The following is a 17276-nucleotide window of genomic DNA, read 5'->3' on the forward strand; positions in this document are numbered from 1 at the left end:
GTATGTCTTAGTGTTTTATTTCTGGAGTCCAATGTATATTCTTCATGTCTGTTCAAGTAGGTTGTGAGCTCTTCTAAAGCAGATACTAATGAGATCATAGACTGAGAACTGGAAGGGAAAGTAAAGGTCACCTAGTCCACCCTTTTACAGATGAGGAAACTGAGACTCAGAGATGCTGAGGGAACTTGCCCAAGATCACTCAGATGGTAGAGACAGGAATTGAACCCAGGTCCTTTGATTCAAAATCCAGAACTCCTTTTTCACTTCATTTCTCAGGTGACTTGATGGATAAATGCCTTTTCCCCACCTTTCTCTGCCTAGCACAATGTTCTACACACAGGAGAATTTCACTGAATGTTGGTGACTGACTATGAATCTACAAAACTTCTCACTGATCCCTACAGAGCAAGTTTTGCTCCCTCAGTTTCTCAAAAGCATTCACCAATACCCTTCAAGCTTCCCAGTTCTCCCAAAGCTTTAGACCAATGTTGTTTGCTCACCTATGGAGGCTTGTAGTTAACAGATCTTGAAATCAGAAACAGAAATCTCAAACTCAGAAACTCCAAGTTCTAATTTTCTGTGCCTCAGTTCTTCCTAGAATATAATTCCCATGTACACAAGTCAATTTACAGCCAATAAACCACTTTAACGTTGGTTTTTTGTTTTGGTTTTTTTTATTACAAGGCTATCATACTGGCTTTTTTTCTTCTACAAACAAAGAATTCTAGGTGGGAACTTTAATGAGTCTGCACCATAATTTTTTCCTCCTACAATTGTTTTTATTTTTTTTTTCAGTTTTGCATATGTGGTTTTCAAGTCGTAATTATAACTTTGCATGAAGGCTCCTGTGAACTTCCATAAACAGAGCAATATGAATAAAGAGCCTCATGGGCTGATTGACATACTGGCCAAGGTTTAACACTCAGCCCCTTTGAAAGCTGTGCAGCTGCTGCAGTTGATAATACAATAAATAATCATTTTAAAGGGGTTTGCCATGAATGGTAGTAGGACGTGATGATTTAGGAGTAATACAAAGCAGTGGCAAGATTCTCAACCCACAGCTGTTACCACTCTCTCCTTCTGTCCTCCCTCAATTTAAAACTTTTAAATGGCATTAATGTAATGGTGTGTTGCCTCTAGGGAGCTGGATTATGTGAGAGTAAGCAAGATCTGCCTGCTAGCAGAGCCATAATTGAGGTAGGTCCTATAGAAACTGGCATGCTCCCATGGAGGAAATGCAGAGTAGGTCTCCTTAGATGTTAAGTAGGCAGTGAAGGTTCCCACCTAGGTGACTCAGGGCTCCGACTTGATAAATTGCTGTGGCTCCCAGTTGCCTCCAGGAGCAGAAACTAAATCCTCTGTTTGGTATTCAGACCCCTTCATAAGTAGCCACCTCCTGTCTTTCCAGTCTTCCCTTATTTCCCAACCTGTACTCTTCAATCCAGTGACCCTGGCCTCTTGGCTGTTCCACAAACAAGACACTCCATCTCTTGGCTCCGGATATTCTTTTTGGTTGCCTCCCATTCCTGGAATGCAGGTCTCCTCCATTCCAGCTGCTAAACTCCCTGGCTACCTTGAAGTCCCAACTAAAATCCTACCTCCTACAAGAAGCGTTCCCCAAGCCCTCTTAATTCCAGTATCTTCCCTCTGTTAATTATTTCCTATTTATCCTGTATATAGCTTGCTTTATCTATGTCTGTTCATGTATTGTCTCCCCCATTAGATGGTTAGCTCCTTGAAGACTGTCTTTTGCCTCCTTTTATATCACCAACACTTAGCACAGTGCCTGGCACGTAGTGGGTGCTTAATATTTATTTTAAAAATTAAAAAGGAGCTGAAGTAGAAGCAGCTGTTCTCAACCATAGTACCTGGTTTCTACTAAGGGCTATCAGACACTTTTGGATGCTCTAGAGGAGGTACCTAGTAGCAACTATAGCATCTCAGTCAATTAACTTTGATTTAGATTTCTGATATTGAAAGTAACAAACACCTTTGAATTGGAGACAAAAAAGTATCTGTGTATATATAGGTTCATGTTAAAAGGTATGCCAGCTAAGGCTCAGAAAAAGTGGAAGGATAGAAGGTTAGAGAAATTTAGATGAGACAGAGAAATTTCAGAGTTTTGGATTGTGGATCAGAGATCCAGTGCTGGAAGAGACTTCAGCAGCCTCTAATCAAAGCTTCTTATTTTACAAGATGGAAAACCAAGTCCCAGTGAGATTGATTCATTTGCACAATTTCCCACAGATAGTAAGCATCAGAGACAAAATTCAATTCCACATCCTGTGACATCAGAACCAATGTTCTTTCTTCCACTTCATCACTAACCTTACTCAAACATTTGAAAAAGTAACCCATGGAAAATCATATGTAACCTTGGGCCATGGATATCTCTATTGAAGAACAATGATTTTATAACATATATTCAATACAAAAGCAGAAATATGGTAGTCTGAATGGAGTCCAGAGAACAGAGAGGAAATTGACCTAGATGGTGAAAGATCTGGAAGCCGTGTCATATGAAGAAAAAGAATGCCAGGGAAAGGAGTCAGCAAGAAGCTTGCCCACAGCCCATGTGTGGAAAGTGTGGTGGGGAAGGTGAGAGGAAGAGAAGTTAAATGCTAAGAAGTAAAGAAAAGGGAAAAGGAAAGGAGGAAGGAAGAAAAAGGAATGAAGGAAGGGGAAAAAAGGAAGGAAAGGAAGGGAAGGAGGAAAGAAGGAATAAAGGAAGGAAGGAAGGAAGGAAGGGAAGGAAGGAAGGAAATAGTGAGTGATAGTTTGCCCTATGAGTCTACAGGGAGGGCTTCAGGGACCCCAGGATCTGAGAGGGACATAAGCCAGGAAGTCCCACAGAAGATTAAATGCTTCTCTGGGTCTAGGATTTCTTTGCTGCCTCTTAGTCCAGTGGACCCCAGTAGGGGAAAGAAGGGTTAGCAGAACGCTGCCCGAGTCACAGCAACTAGGTTTCCAATCCCAGCAAATATCCCTGGACAAGTCACTTTACTTGTCTTATCTCCAATCCGGAAAGAGTAGACTTTAGAGACTGCTGAGTTCTGATTTCCATGACCTGGATCCCATTCAACCTCACCCCATGTCAAGAGGTCATTTTGTATAGTAAATAGATAGAGTACCTGACTTGAAGTTGAAACTTGGGTTTGAGTCCCATCACTGAAACTTACTAGTTGTTGACTCTAGGCCTGGGTTTCCTTCTCTCTAAAACACGGGGGTTATACTTTGTCTCCTCAAAAGTCCTTTACTGCTATGGATTTGTGATCTGACAGTCTTACCATCCTTGGCCATTCCTGTTGGCCATTCCATGTCACCTAGTTTTAATCACTGAATGGGTGTTGCCTCAGTCAAAATGAGAACTTGGAAAGACCTTAGCTTAAAAAAGCCAAGGTCTCTCACTGTATCGAGGGCTATCTCCAGTTGTCCTGCTCTATATCTTTCCACTGGACCCAGATGGCTCGGATGGAGAAAGTGAGGCTGGGGACTTTGCACAGCCTTCCCTCACTTAAATCCAGTTCACCTGCAAGTCAAAGCATCACCTTCTTGATGTCATGGTCCTTTTTGAGAACAAAGAACAAAAACAACCACATGTCAGGGAAAGGAAGCTCAGTCCTGCTAGAGGGTCATGCCTTCCTTTGCATGTTTGCCTAGCAAAGCTTCACTAAGGGACACTATTTATAATAAGTTGGTAGGCAAGTTAGAGATGTAGAAAAAAAGAAAAGGAAATGGTCCTTCATATTTGTTTTTTTCCAGTCATTTCAGTTGTGTCTGACTATTCATGATGCCATTTAGGCTTTTCTTGGCAGATTCTGAACTGTTTTGCCATTTTCTTCTCCAGATCATTTTACAGATGAGGAAAATGAGGCAGACAGGGTTAAGTGACTTGACCAGGCTCACATAGCTAGTAAGTATCTGAGGCCACATTTGAACTCAGGTCTTCCTGACTCTAGACCAGGTATTCTATCCACTGCACCACTTAGCTGCCCCATAATAAATAACCCATTGAAATTAGTTTTCCACAGGCAAAGTGATATCATGGGAAATACCCTGGATTTCAAGTCACAAGACCAAGGTTCAAATCTTGGCTCTGCTGCTTAATACCTGAGTGACCTCAAGCAAGTCACAGACCCGTCCCTGTGTCTCAGTTTCCTCATCTGTAAAATGAAACAGTTGGGCTAGATGACCTTTGAGATCCCTTCCAAATCTGAATTCAACCAACCTACAAATCAGAAAAGCTTGCGAGTCACTTATTAGAATGGAGGGATGGACTGCACGTCCACATGTCTTCCAAACAATCCATTACTCCATTGGTCAAATGAGTTGTATTTCTAAAGGGCAAAATGTGCGTGTGTTTATTTGCATATGTAATTTATTGCCTTGAAATCTTCTAACGATAGCCCAAGTTTTCTTTTTCCTGACCAGCAGCTCTCTCATTTTTATAGCAAAGGCTCCATGTCAAACGACTTTTGATCATATTATTGTCACCATTTGGGCAGGTCACTTCACTCTTCTATCTCAGTTTCCTTAGCTGTGAAATGAGAATAATACTGCTTTGATTACCTACCTCTCAAGATGATTGGGAAAATCCATTAAAATAATACATGTAAAAGCCTGAAGGGCATTGTAAACCACCAAGTGCAAAATCAATGAGAGCCAAGATCCTAGCTCTCTGCTGGAAAGGACCCTAGAGGCATCTAGGCCAACCCCTTCTTTCAGATGAGGAAACGGGTTAGGAGAGGTTTGTTACCCAAAGCTAGCAAGTAGCAGGACTAGGATTTGAATTCAGATCTTTTGCTTCTAAATCCAGTACACTTCCCATTGAACTACATCATCATCATCATCATCATCATCATCATCATCATCATCATCACCATCATATCAATTAGTAGTAGTAGGTCAGGCAAGTATTACTTTAGTATTCAGTATTATTAATAATGATTATTAGTTTGGTGTTATTAATAAAATATTAATAATTAATCATATAATTAATATGAACAATTCAGTATTAATAATAAAAGGCAGCTAAATGGTGCATTGAACAGAGCACTGGACTTGGAGTCAGGAAGACCTGAGTTCAAATTTGGCCTCAGACTCTTACTATCACCCTGGGCAAGTCATTTGACTGCTGTCTGCTTCAGTTTCCTCATCTGTAAAATAGGGGTAATAATAGCACCTACCTCACGGGGCTGCTGTGAGGAGCAAATGATATAACATATATACAGTGCTTTGCAAGCCTTTTAGCATTATGTTTTTCCTAAGTTGGCTATACTACTTGAAATGTTCTTGGGAAAGGCTGCAAGCTCACTATTAGTAAACAATGCTTCAAGGAGATGAAATGTTTAGAGTTTTTTTCCAAAGTAAAAAAATAAAATTGTAGCAGATGTGCATTGGGGGTTGAAATAAAGACCTAATATACATTTCTTTGCAGTTTCTTTTATTGAAAAATACATTTGTTTAAAATTTATTAAGAACATTCACAAAACAACACAGTACAAATGGTACCACAACCAATCTCAAGTGTTGGTAATTAAAGGTAAGAAGTCTATTCCCACACAATCCTTTCCTAATCCTTTTCCTGTTCCATGTGCAACACACCATTAGTGCAATTCTCAGACTGGACCTGAAGTCCTTCTGTCCCACGCTCACTGCAGACCCTGATCTGATCACACCAGCTTTCAGCGAGGAAGGAGCTCTCCACAATGCTTGTGCTGAAAGCAGATTGCTTGTTCACATTCTTTCAATTTTCCTCATTTTTCTCCCATCACCAGGGGATCCACATATCAACAGCCAATGCCTTAGTTTCTTTTGTCACGCCATCCACGTTGTTGTCATTGTATATAACTTCCACAATCCTCTCATTCTGTTTTAGCCATCAGGACAGTTCCTTATTGTGCACAAACAGAGCCAAAGAAATATTGGCACCAGCCTCCTCAGAGGAGAAAAGAATCACCTATCAGAGCATGGATACAAGCACTGAAGACATTTCGGCCATCCACTTATCAAAGCAGATGCAGGAGAAAAGGAGATAATAGCACACCAATGAAAGCTTATCAGACCTTGTACCATTATGGGGCACCTCTTATATTATATCATAGCTGCAATATAAAAACAAAATTCTAGCAGCTTGTGACTGCTAGTATTCCTGAGGCAAACGCAATTGTTCGATTTCAAAACCCTGTCCTAGACCCCACAATCATAAGTGTCCAAAGGTGGGAAGGACTCCTACTACTCTTAACCCTTTCATATTAGACTCATATCTAAGGTACTGACTCATTGTCAATATTTGTACCACTTACAGTCTGAAGTCTGCTTAATAATATCAGAAACTAAACTCAGCATACATTTTGGGACACTATCAGATCTACCTCCCCTAAGAAAGGAAGTTATCAAGTAGTCTTGTTTTAGTCACTTCATGTTTATAGGCAGTTTTACGAAACAAGGACAAGTGACAGATACATATATATTGTTTTTCTCAGCAGGGCTATTGAGATTCAGGGTACCTCGGTGTGGGGTTTGGTTGGTTTATTTGTTTGTTTTTCAAGTACATTTGGCCAAACCACAAACCCTGAGAGTGTTTGTGTGCATAGCTCTACTTTGTAAACTGTAATATGAGACTCCTCCTTGAGCACCAAATAGAAGAAAGTATGCCATTGGTATTTTTAAATGCAGATGAGAGTATTCTAATGTATTTGCTAGGTGAGAGTAGGTTTTTCTGACATGATCACAATCAGGCTACTTAGATATCAGTACTGTCCTATAGTCCAACACATAATTCCTGGTACCAAAAACTTTCACCAAGCATGGCCTTTTATCTCTAGCATATCTGAAGACACCTAAGATATATTCCTTTGCTCTATAAAGCACTGATGAAAGAAAGCAAAATCTGAGAGTAAGAAAAAGGAAGTCAGGGCAGCTAGGTGGTGCAGTGGATAGAGCACCAGCCCTGAAGTCAGGAGGACCTGAGTTCAAATCCGGCCTCAGACCAAACACTTGACACATACTAGCTGTGTGACCTTAGGCAAGTCACTTAACCCCGATTGCCTCACCCAAAAAAAAAAAAGAAAGAAAGAAAAAGGAAGTCCAGAGTGCCAATTTCTGGTCACAGAGGAGTGAACTTTTCATGAAAGCTAACTTGGACATCTGAGAATTAGGATAAATACACCAGAGTGTGGTTCATTCTTTTCCCCCTAACTATACAGTCATGCCCACAAGTGTCTAATATATTTCATCCTCAGGTGTGTGCCTGAGGGAAAAATACATTCTGGTGAGCTAAAATTTTACATTGGCAGTGGCCATGACTAAAGCCCTGCTCTTGAATGGGTACACTTTGGTGGGGTGGTGACCATTGGCTCTCAAAGGTTAGGTCAGCAGAAGGCAAGCTCTGGCAAGTCAACTAATCATCAATCGATCTCTCAAACAACAAGCATTTCGTAAGTGGCCTCTAGGTACCAGGCACTGTGCTAGGGGCTTTGGGAAACAGATTCAAAAATGAAATGGTCCCTTCCCCTCCAGGAGCTTCCATTCTATCAACAGGTCCTAACAAACAGGGAAGGCTTTGAATACAGGTCCTTTGATAGACTGTTATCTACAGACCAGCCCGGCTAAGGATGGAGACACTTCTCACAAAAGAGATGACAATAGGGTGATTTTTTTGTTTTGGCCACAGCAACTAATGAAGCCCTTTACTAAGGCAGGGAAGAGCTGGGTTCTACTGTGATGATGTGACGAGAAGACTCATCTTTGGCAGTACTGTTAGCAAATGAGCTGGACCTTCCAGAACCCCTTAAAATGGGGTTGATTGAAGCCTGGCCATTTTGTCAACAGGAAAAGAAAGTATATCAAAGTAAAGAAAGCATAGGCCAAATGGTACACACACTCTGTGGAAAACTCAAAGTTACATACAGACACAGAGCAATGAATATAGGTTTCAAGTCAGAGGACCTAGGTTCTGAGCCCAGATCTACATCTAATACCTGTATGATCACTCTGTGCCTCAGTTTCCTCATCTAAAACATGAAAGGGCTGGATTAGGCCTTAGCATTCTTGGGAAATGACTGAGAATTAAAGAAAGTTTGCACAATGGAATATGGATGCTTTAACAGCTGCCCTAGTGTTAACTGGGTCTGGTGTGAGAAGGTCTCGCCCACTCTTACTTTATTCAATGTAAAGAAGGAAAATAAATTCCAATTAATTGATAGGACTTCTTGTGCATCAATATTTAATGCAACCTCAAGAAGTGACAAATTAATATAACATAAGGAATAGCTTTATATTAAATTTCTCCCACCCTCTGACTTGAGGTAGAGAATCATGTAGCAACTCTGGCACAAGGCATTTATTTTATTAAAATAAGAGCATTGGAATTAATAATAGTTGGTGTAAAATTAATTTCAGAGGTCAGTGGATCTGTTTTCATCACTTTGCCTCTTATTATCCATCTCATTCTAAATTCTATTGAACTCAATAAAGAGAGATGGGTCAAGCACCTGGTATCTGTCTGGACCAAAAAACAAGAAGCAGTATTTCTTATATCCTCATCTCCTGCAGAAAGCAAATCTTTTCCAAAGTGAGAAGTTAAGGCTTAAGTCTGCCATGAAGAGTTTCTGAGGTTGTAAGTCCCACTGAAGGCTACATTGCTGCTCCCCAGGGGCTTAAGATTTTCTACCAGCGACCTGGGCAATGTTGGCCAAATCACTCATGACTTCTTTGGGCTTCAGTTTGCACCCCAGTGGATGGAATTGGATTATATAAGGCTCCATGGTCCCTTCTAGTGTTAACATTCTTCTACGCTCTTCTGTGCTCTCAGGAGGATTTCTCTTTTCCTAGAGAATTCAATGATGGAGAGAGAGCTTGGCAGACCAGGTTAAAATTCTGCCTCTGACACTTGCCTTTTGCATGACCCTAGGTGAGTGATTAAATCACTCTAGGTGAGCCTCAGTTTCTTTATCTGTAAAATGTAGGAGATGGACTAGATATCCTTTCCCATAACAAACCTGTGATCCTATAAAGTCTTCAACACAATAACCACATTCTCCAAAACTATATTTGTGGCTTTTTACTGAACTTATCAATTTTTCTCCCATCAGGTCAGCATCTGGTCTCTGGCAAACAATGAGGAATTTCACTGGGCAAGCTCTGAATCCTTAGCACCTCCCTACTAAAGTTTCATGAGAAAAAGGGTCTGGATATAGCAAGGTGACTCACCCAAGGGGCCTTGGGCAAATCATTTATGACCTCAAAGTCAATCACTGCCATCAGCCACAGGTATAAGTCAAGGAAGAACAGGCATAGCTCAGCATGACTGAATTAAATGATGCTTTCAGACAGGACTTAAAAGCAAAAGACAAATAAAGGTCCAGTGGCCATTGGGCCTTAATACATCCCAACTGTATTTCCAGAGGATTCCTGAGAGCAAGCCACAACCACATTCTAAACCTTGTTTCTCTGATAGTCAAATTCTCAGTCAGGGAGAGTTGGATCCCACTTCTTCCATGCTCAGCAGAACTTATTTCAAGATTAGGATCTCTCAAGGAAGCCCCCACATTTACACAGTGGAATCCTTTTCACTAATGATTAACAGGTCTAACAGATAAGAGGTATGACTACAGTGAGAGAAGACCAGTGACCATGAGCCATACAACATTGCATCCTATGCCAAAAAAAAAAAGTGTTGTTCTCAGAAGCAATTCTAAAGAGAAAACAATATTTCTGGGTCATATTCTCAAGTTCAGAGTAATATTTTAAATCACCAGGTTTTTCATTTTGAGCAAACCAGAAGAGGAAAAGAAATTCCTTGGAAGAAGTATGGGAATATTTGTTTTGTCATCTCAAAAATCAGATTAGGAAGAATTTAGATTCATCTTTTTCTCAATAAGGTATTTAATACTATCTCAGGGCAAGCAATCTGTGTTCTCTTGTTATTTATGACTGTTCAAGATTTGCAGGATAGACTTCCTTAAATTTCCCTCAGAACAATGAAATGACTAAGGCAGTATCTGTATAACCAAGGCAACATCAGACATAATGGAAAGATTCAACAGCTCTGATAATGCTGTTTAGAAAAGCAGTCTTGCAAGCTTCAGGAACTGGACTCTTCCATCATCTTCACAGCCATGTAGACTGGCCACAGTGAATCAGATCCACCAGAGCTCCTATTAACATCTCATTCTGTTTCCCCAAACTTTCTGTGGTTCAGTGTACCAGAAAAGCAAGCAGCTATCGAGGGGAATCATTAAAATGGGAAGGGGGAAAAGAAACAACCAACCCAGACATCACAAACTTGTATCAAAAACCTGCATTCTGAAAGAAAAATGTCCCCTTGTGGGACAAAGAACTTAATTTCAAATTCACTCATTGACTTTCTAGTACGTTCAACCTGTCACATTTTCAAGTGACGTAGCACAGTACAAAGGAGAAAAGTAAAACCCTTATTTCTTTTCATAATCACTTTTGAGATCATACCAAATCCTTTCAAATAACTCATGAAACAAAAACTAGAGAGTAACTATGCATTCTAGCAGTGTTATCCAAAGTACTTCCTTGACACATCTGAAATCCAGATGTGTTCTGACTCCACCAGAGAATCCCATAAGATTCCAAGATTCCAGCAAGAATGCTCCTCTGATCCAAATGGATATTTTGTCTGATTGGCCAAGTTTTTTCATAAGCCCCGGGGCAGGACTAGCACCTTTCATTTACAAGTTTTAATTGAACCCTGTGAACAGTTCAAGGATTTTTTTACCTCGGGGACAAATATGAAGCTTACATTCTGCATTCAATATAAAAAGAAACAATTTTACAGAAAAAAAAGGTTTAGTGTTATTTCAACTTGCTTCATAAAACTACAATGATGCATATTGCTCGGAAAACAAGAAACTTACACACTTGGTTTGTATGGAGCAAAACAATGAGAAAAAAAAAGGTAGAAGCTGTTTTACAGATGAATCTTAGTACTGCTGCAAGACGAGCTCCAGATTAAATGAGGAGTGTCCTTCCGCCTTGCTCCTATAAAAACACATCCAAAGAAAACAATATTAATTTCTAAAATACATGTTATTTCTTTAATATTATAAAATGCCCCCCAAATGTTGATTTAAAAAAAAACTTCCCTAAAGGGTCTGTTCTGATGGTTATTGTAATAAAATTCAACATTTTAACCATTTACTTTGGCACAAATAGTAGTAGGAAAAGTCTGAAGATATGGATCCAAATCCTACTCTTGGCACTGATTACCTGTGTGACCTTGGGTAGGTCACTAATCTCCTTGAGCCGAAGTTTGCTCAGGTGTGAAATGAAAGAACTAAATGGTCTTCCAGCTCAGTATAAGAACCCAGTAAAATGTTCAAAGCAAAGACTGCCTTCAGTCAATCCGCAAACATTTATCAAGTATCTATGGTGTGTCCTGGGTTCAAATCAAAGTCAATCAACATGGTGTGGTGGAAAAAGCAATGGTCGTATTCAGAAGACCTGGTTTCCAGTACCAGTTTGTGTGCTTACTAGCTGTGTGACCATGAACAAATAGTTTAACCTCTCTGAGCCTTAGTACACTAATCTATATTTAAAAGAAAAATATTTGACCCCCAGGGTTTTTGAAAGAAAGATGCAAACCATAATGTTTTATATAAATAAGAACTATTTTTAATTATCACAATAATTCAAACCTTTGTGAGGTCAGGTCCTATGTATCAGAGTGGAGTAGAGGCTTAGGGATTGTCAGGTGCATATGTGTGTAGTTAAAGGGCCAAACTGGACTATTCTAATCTTCCACCTAGGCTCAGAGTCAGAAAGACATGAGTTCAAATCCAGCCTTAGACACTTACTAGCTGTATAAACTTGGCCAAGTCACTGAACTTTCGTCTGCCTCAATTTCCTCATCTGTAAAATGAGGATGATTATAGCACCTACCTCCTATGGCAGCGGTGAGGATAAAAGGAGATAATGTTTGTAAAGCATTTTGCAAATCTTAAAGTGATATTCAAATGCTAGTTATTATTGTTATTATTATTGTCATTTATTTATTTAGAACCAAAAGCATACTTCATCCTTAACAGAATCACACAACCAATTCAAAGATAACATTAATAGTGAAATATTTAAATGTATTAAGATAATTCATACTAGAGGCACATAGAAGGGGTAACAGAACTATTTCACTTTGTGGCAGCTGTCATCACAGAAACAGAAAATGTCAATCTGAAGAATTTATTAAGTACGTACTGTGTTCAGGCATCATACTAGGTACTAAGGATAGAGACTCAAAGCTGAAACAGTCTCAGCCTTCAAATAGCTTAAATTCTATCAGGGGAGATATATACATATTGAGAATGTCCCAAAACTCTTAGTGCAATTTTAAGCCAGTAAAGCTTAAGAATTATTATTACTATTAGTCAGACCAGAGGCATACTTCATCTTTAACATAATCACATAGCCAGTTAACATATTTAAAAAACAACAACAAACTTTAAACTGCACTAGGACTTTTAGGATACCTGCATATATATATATATATATATATATGTATATATGCAAAATATATATGAAGTAAAATACAAGATAATTCGGGGGAATCAGAAAAGGCTTCCTGTAGGGGTAGTATTTGAGCTGAACTTTGAAGGCAACTAGGGGTTCCAAGAGGTCATTCCAGTCATGGGGGACCAGGCTGACCTCAGAGATCATTTAACCTATCTCCTGCCTCCTCCCCCACCAATGTTATGGATGAAGAAATTAAGGCTTCACATGGGGGAAAGTGGCTTGCCCAAAGTCACACACCATACATAAGTGGTGGATCTGAAAAATTTCATTAAAATTGACTTTTTCTAAATTGAATGTCTATGGAATTTGATATTTAATAGAACTCTGTAGGGAGTGTTCTTATAAATCACATTTAATTAACATACGCTTTTTACAAACCTAAATTTCCATATGCCTCCAAATGAGGCACACACTAGTATCAGTGAGCACTGCTTCTGAGTCCATGCCAAGACTGGCGTGGATATGGCAAAGCGTAACTTGAAACCGTTTCTAGCAACTGAAAATAAACCTCTTCTATGTCTACCTGCACTTTTCCTAAAAAGGAATTTTTTTTCTCATTTGAAAGGAAGCAAATCTAAATTGAGCACAATATAAAGACCTGCCTAACAATTTTAACTCCAAAAATGGAATGGGTTGCCCCCAGAAGGAGGTTTTCTGGCAATAGAGACTTCTAATTTGGGGCTGCATTCTGCCTTGTCTAAAATATAGTAGAAGGGATTTGTGCTTCAGTTAAGGATTGAACCAAATGAGTAGCCCTTAAGAAAAAAGTTTCAGAGATCAAAATTTACCTTCCTTTGGGCAAATGAGTTCTATTATACCTGCCAACTTTAGGCAACTAGGTGGTGCAGTGCATAGAACTCTGGGTGTGGAGTCAGGAAGACCTGAATTCAAAACCTATCTCTGGTGCTTTGTGACCTTCAGCAAGTCATAACCTCTGTTTGCCTCAGTTTCCTCATCCATAAAATGAGAGGGTTGGATTGAATGTCCTTTAAGCTCCCTTCCTTCCAATTCTCAGTCTGTAGTATGTACATAATTCTATAAAACTATGGAAAAATAGAGAAACCTACGAGCTATCTTGGTAGATAGAATCACATTTCACATATAAGTGGGCTTCCAAATTATACTACAATAGCAGCCCATTGGTGGTACTGAAAATGGCAGTAGTTTTTACTTTTTTCTTTTTTCTTTTTTTTTTTTTTTTTTGGTGAGGCAATTGGGGTTAAGTGACTTGCCCAGGGTCACATAGCTAATAAGTGTCAAGTGTCAAGTGGTCTGAGACCGAATTTGAACTCAAGTCCTCCTGACTCCTGGGCCAGTACTTTATCCACTGAGCAGTTTTTTCTTTAGCAGAAAAGTAAGGGGTCTAAGATGATAATGTAGCTGTTTAAAAATTGAAATGTATGTGTAAAAAGATGGTGAGGATGTCTATGGCTTCATAATTTGTATTTGCATTTTTGTACATTTTAATTCTTTGATTTAGGGTGTGCTGATAACAGCATTTCAAATTACAGGCCAGACCCTAATCCTGTGAAATTCACAGGGACCATTCTGTGTTGTAAGGAGCTATCATTGTGCCATACATAGAGCTGGTCAGTTTTGTGTGTGGTTTTTGTAAGTATAAAACTACTTCATTTAAGGGACAGGCCATTTTTCAAATTTTATGTGGTATCTATCTCATAAATTTTACTTGTCAGAAAATGAATACATCTATAATTATTTCATTTCCCTTTTTCTGTGCATATACAGATTTTTTTAAACCAAAATCAGTCCTACCATTTCCAAGAAAGTGTGGAAATTCTTTTCTTTTGGAAAAGGAAATCCCCATTCTTTTTCATATCAAAATCTTTTGACTCCTACTCTGTCCTCCCTTCTCTCATCTCTGACAATGAGGTGGCCCTTCCCCTTCCCAAGGTCAACTCTCCTACAGGTACACTTTGTCCCTTCTCCTCTGATCTTCTCCCACAGATCAAATCCCAATTCCCCCTCCCCCTCTAATGTTCAACCTCTCCCTGGCAACTTCCTTTAAACATTCTCAAATCTCCTTAATCTTTAAAAATCCTTCACTAGACCTTACAATCACTTTGAGCTATCATCCCATATTTCTACTCCCTTCCTCAACCAAATTCCATGGAAAAGCTATATACATTCACTGCTTTTCTTCACTGAATACTCTAGCATCCATCATCTCACTAACTGTGAATGTTCCCCATATAGTGCAGATATATATATATATATATATTTATACACACACATATATATGTATATATATATATATACATATATGCAGATCTGTGTATCCAACCCCAGAATTTCCCCTGAGCCTCCATCCCACATCCCACATCACCAACCACCTACTGGCATTGCAAACTGGATGTTCTGAAGTCATCTTCAATTCAACACGTCAAAAAGTGAACTCATTATCTTTTCCCCTAAACCCTCCCCTCTTCCACACTTTTCTATTTCTATCTAAGGCATCACCATTCTTCCAGTCTTGCAGATTCATAAACTTGGCATTTCCTGTGACTGCTCACTTTCCCTCATCCCACAAATCCAACCAAGTTGCCAAATCTTACCTTTTATGCCTTCACCACATCACCTCCTCTCTGACTCACACCCCCTCATTTCAGGCCCTCATCACCTCTCTCCTAGACTGAAGCAGCATTCCCATAATTGGTACCCAGCCTAAGCCTCTCTCCCTCCATTACAGTCCAGTCTACACACTGCCAAAGTACAATTCTGTGAGAGCAGATCTGACCTTGCCCCTTCCCTGCTTAATTAACTCCAAGGGCTCTCTTTTGCCTTTAGAATAAACTCCTCTGTTTAACTCTTAGAGCCCCACCCAACCTGGTTCCAAGCTATCTTTCTAGCCTCATTGGATATAACTCTCCTTGCTCTCTGCAATCTGGCCAAATGAACCTTCTCTTTGTTCCTCCACACAAAATGTTTGATCTCCCACTTCCATCCCACATGCCTGAAATGTACTCCCTCCTCCTCATGCCTCATAGAATTCCATCTTCCTTTAAAACAGAGTTCAAGCACCATCTTTCCTGAGCAAGCATTCCCTGATCCCCCTTAATTGCTAATACTCTCCCTCACAAACTACCTTATAATTGACTACTTTGTATATATTTGTATTTATTCACTTTATGATTATGCTGCATTCATTTTCATATGTACTTGTCTCCTCCATTAGAAAGCATGCTCTTGGTAAGTAGGGATTGTTTCATTCTTTGTACTTTCTTCCCAGTGTCTGGTACTTAGTAAGAACTTAAGAAATACTTGCTGATTTTTTGATCTTTTAAAATGAACTGAACAGAAAAGAAAGATGAGTTTCATGGACGAAGACTTCAAAGAATAGCCAAATTCTTCCCATTATTCCCAATTTCTCTCCTTTTGGTTCTCTTCTTATCTCAAGGACCAAATGCTTTGGCAACCCATGTGTTGTGTGCCATTCAATACATTGAATCCTTTCGTTAATAGCCAGTTTATTGTGGTGGAAAGAACATTAGCCTGAGAAATAAGAGACTTGGGTTCCACCAGCAACGAACTAGCTCTATTTCCACAGACAAGTCACTTAGCTCATTTAACTCCTGGCCTCAAGGAAGAGATATTTAAAATAAGAAAGTGAAACTAGATAACATGAAGGTGTCTTCCAGGTTTTGAAAGAAATTGTTTGATTAATTGGCATTCTCCTCATCTAAAACTATGGTTGTAAAAACACAACAAGAGGAAATTGTAGAAGTAATATGCTAGAACTAAGTGAGATAAGGATTTTCCCCCAAAAAGTAAACCCTTTAAGATTCAAAATGAGCTCTCCTTCCCCATCCCTTTCTTTTGTCCAACAGAAAGCCACTGTGGGTGTTAGGTGTCCCCCCCCAGCTGAAAGAGCGTAAGAATTATTAATACTAATAACAAATATTATTGAGAATATTTGCGCTGGGCATTCCAAGTTCAGGTTTTTAACTTTTTTTTGTATTACAAGTTCTGGTCAATTTTTTAGGTTTCATTTTGTTTTTGTCAAACAGATCATTGCTTTCACTGCTATAAGTAATTCCTTCCCTCCAAGTAGATGAATGCTGTCTCTATCACTGCTTAAAACCTTAGAGAGTTGCCTGGGGCAGTAAGAGGTTAAGTGACTTCCCCCAGGACACACAGCCAGGATGTGTCAGAAATTGGGCTGGAACCTAGGCCTTCCTGACTCCAAGGACCATTTGCTATCACTATGCCAGTTGTCTCACATACCTACCTGGTCATGCTTATCCAGTTTCATTCCTATAGAGGGCTTCTCTTCACTTAATAAGAACATCAAAATCAATGATAGTAACAACAATAACCTGCCTTTATCTGGCACCTCATGCTTCACAACACACTTTCCTCGAAGTAGGTAGGTAGGTACAGGTGTTAAGCTTATTATTATATTATTAATTATTATTACAGGTGAGGATCTGGAGTTATTTCTGCTGAGGATATCCCCATTCTCTCAGTCTTCCAGGTTTGTAACTTCCAAGGCATCCTCAACTCTTTCCTCTTCCTATCTTCCCACATCCAGGCATTTGTTAAGTCTTTTATTCCATTCCCAGAACATCTCTGATGTCCATCCCCTTCCCTCTACTCATGGACAGGCTGTCATTGTCTCTGGTGTACAGTACTCATCTGGAATGTTCCCCTTATTTTCATTCTCTTCCTCATCTCTCTGCCTCTCAGAAGTCTTGCCTTCATTCAAGCCTCAACTCATG

This window comes from Vombatus ursinus, unplaced genomic scaffold (assembly GCF_900497805.2).
Source record: "Vombatus ursinus unplaced genomic scaffold, bare-nosed wombat genome assembly UNPS02009975.1, whole genome shotgun sequence".
NCBI classification, from domain to species: domain Eukaryota; kingdom Metazoa; phylum Chordata; class Mammalia; order Diprotodontia; family Vombatidae; genus Vombatus; species Vombatus ursinus.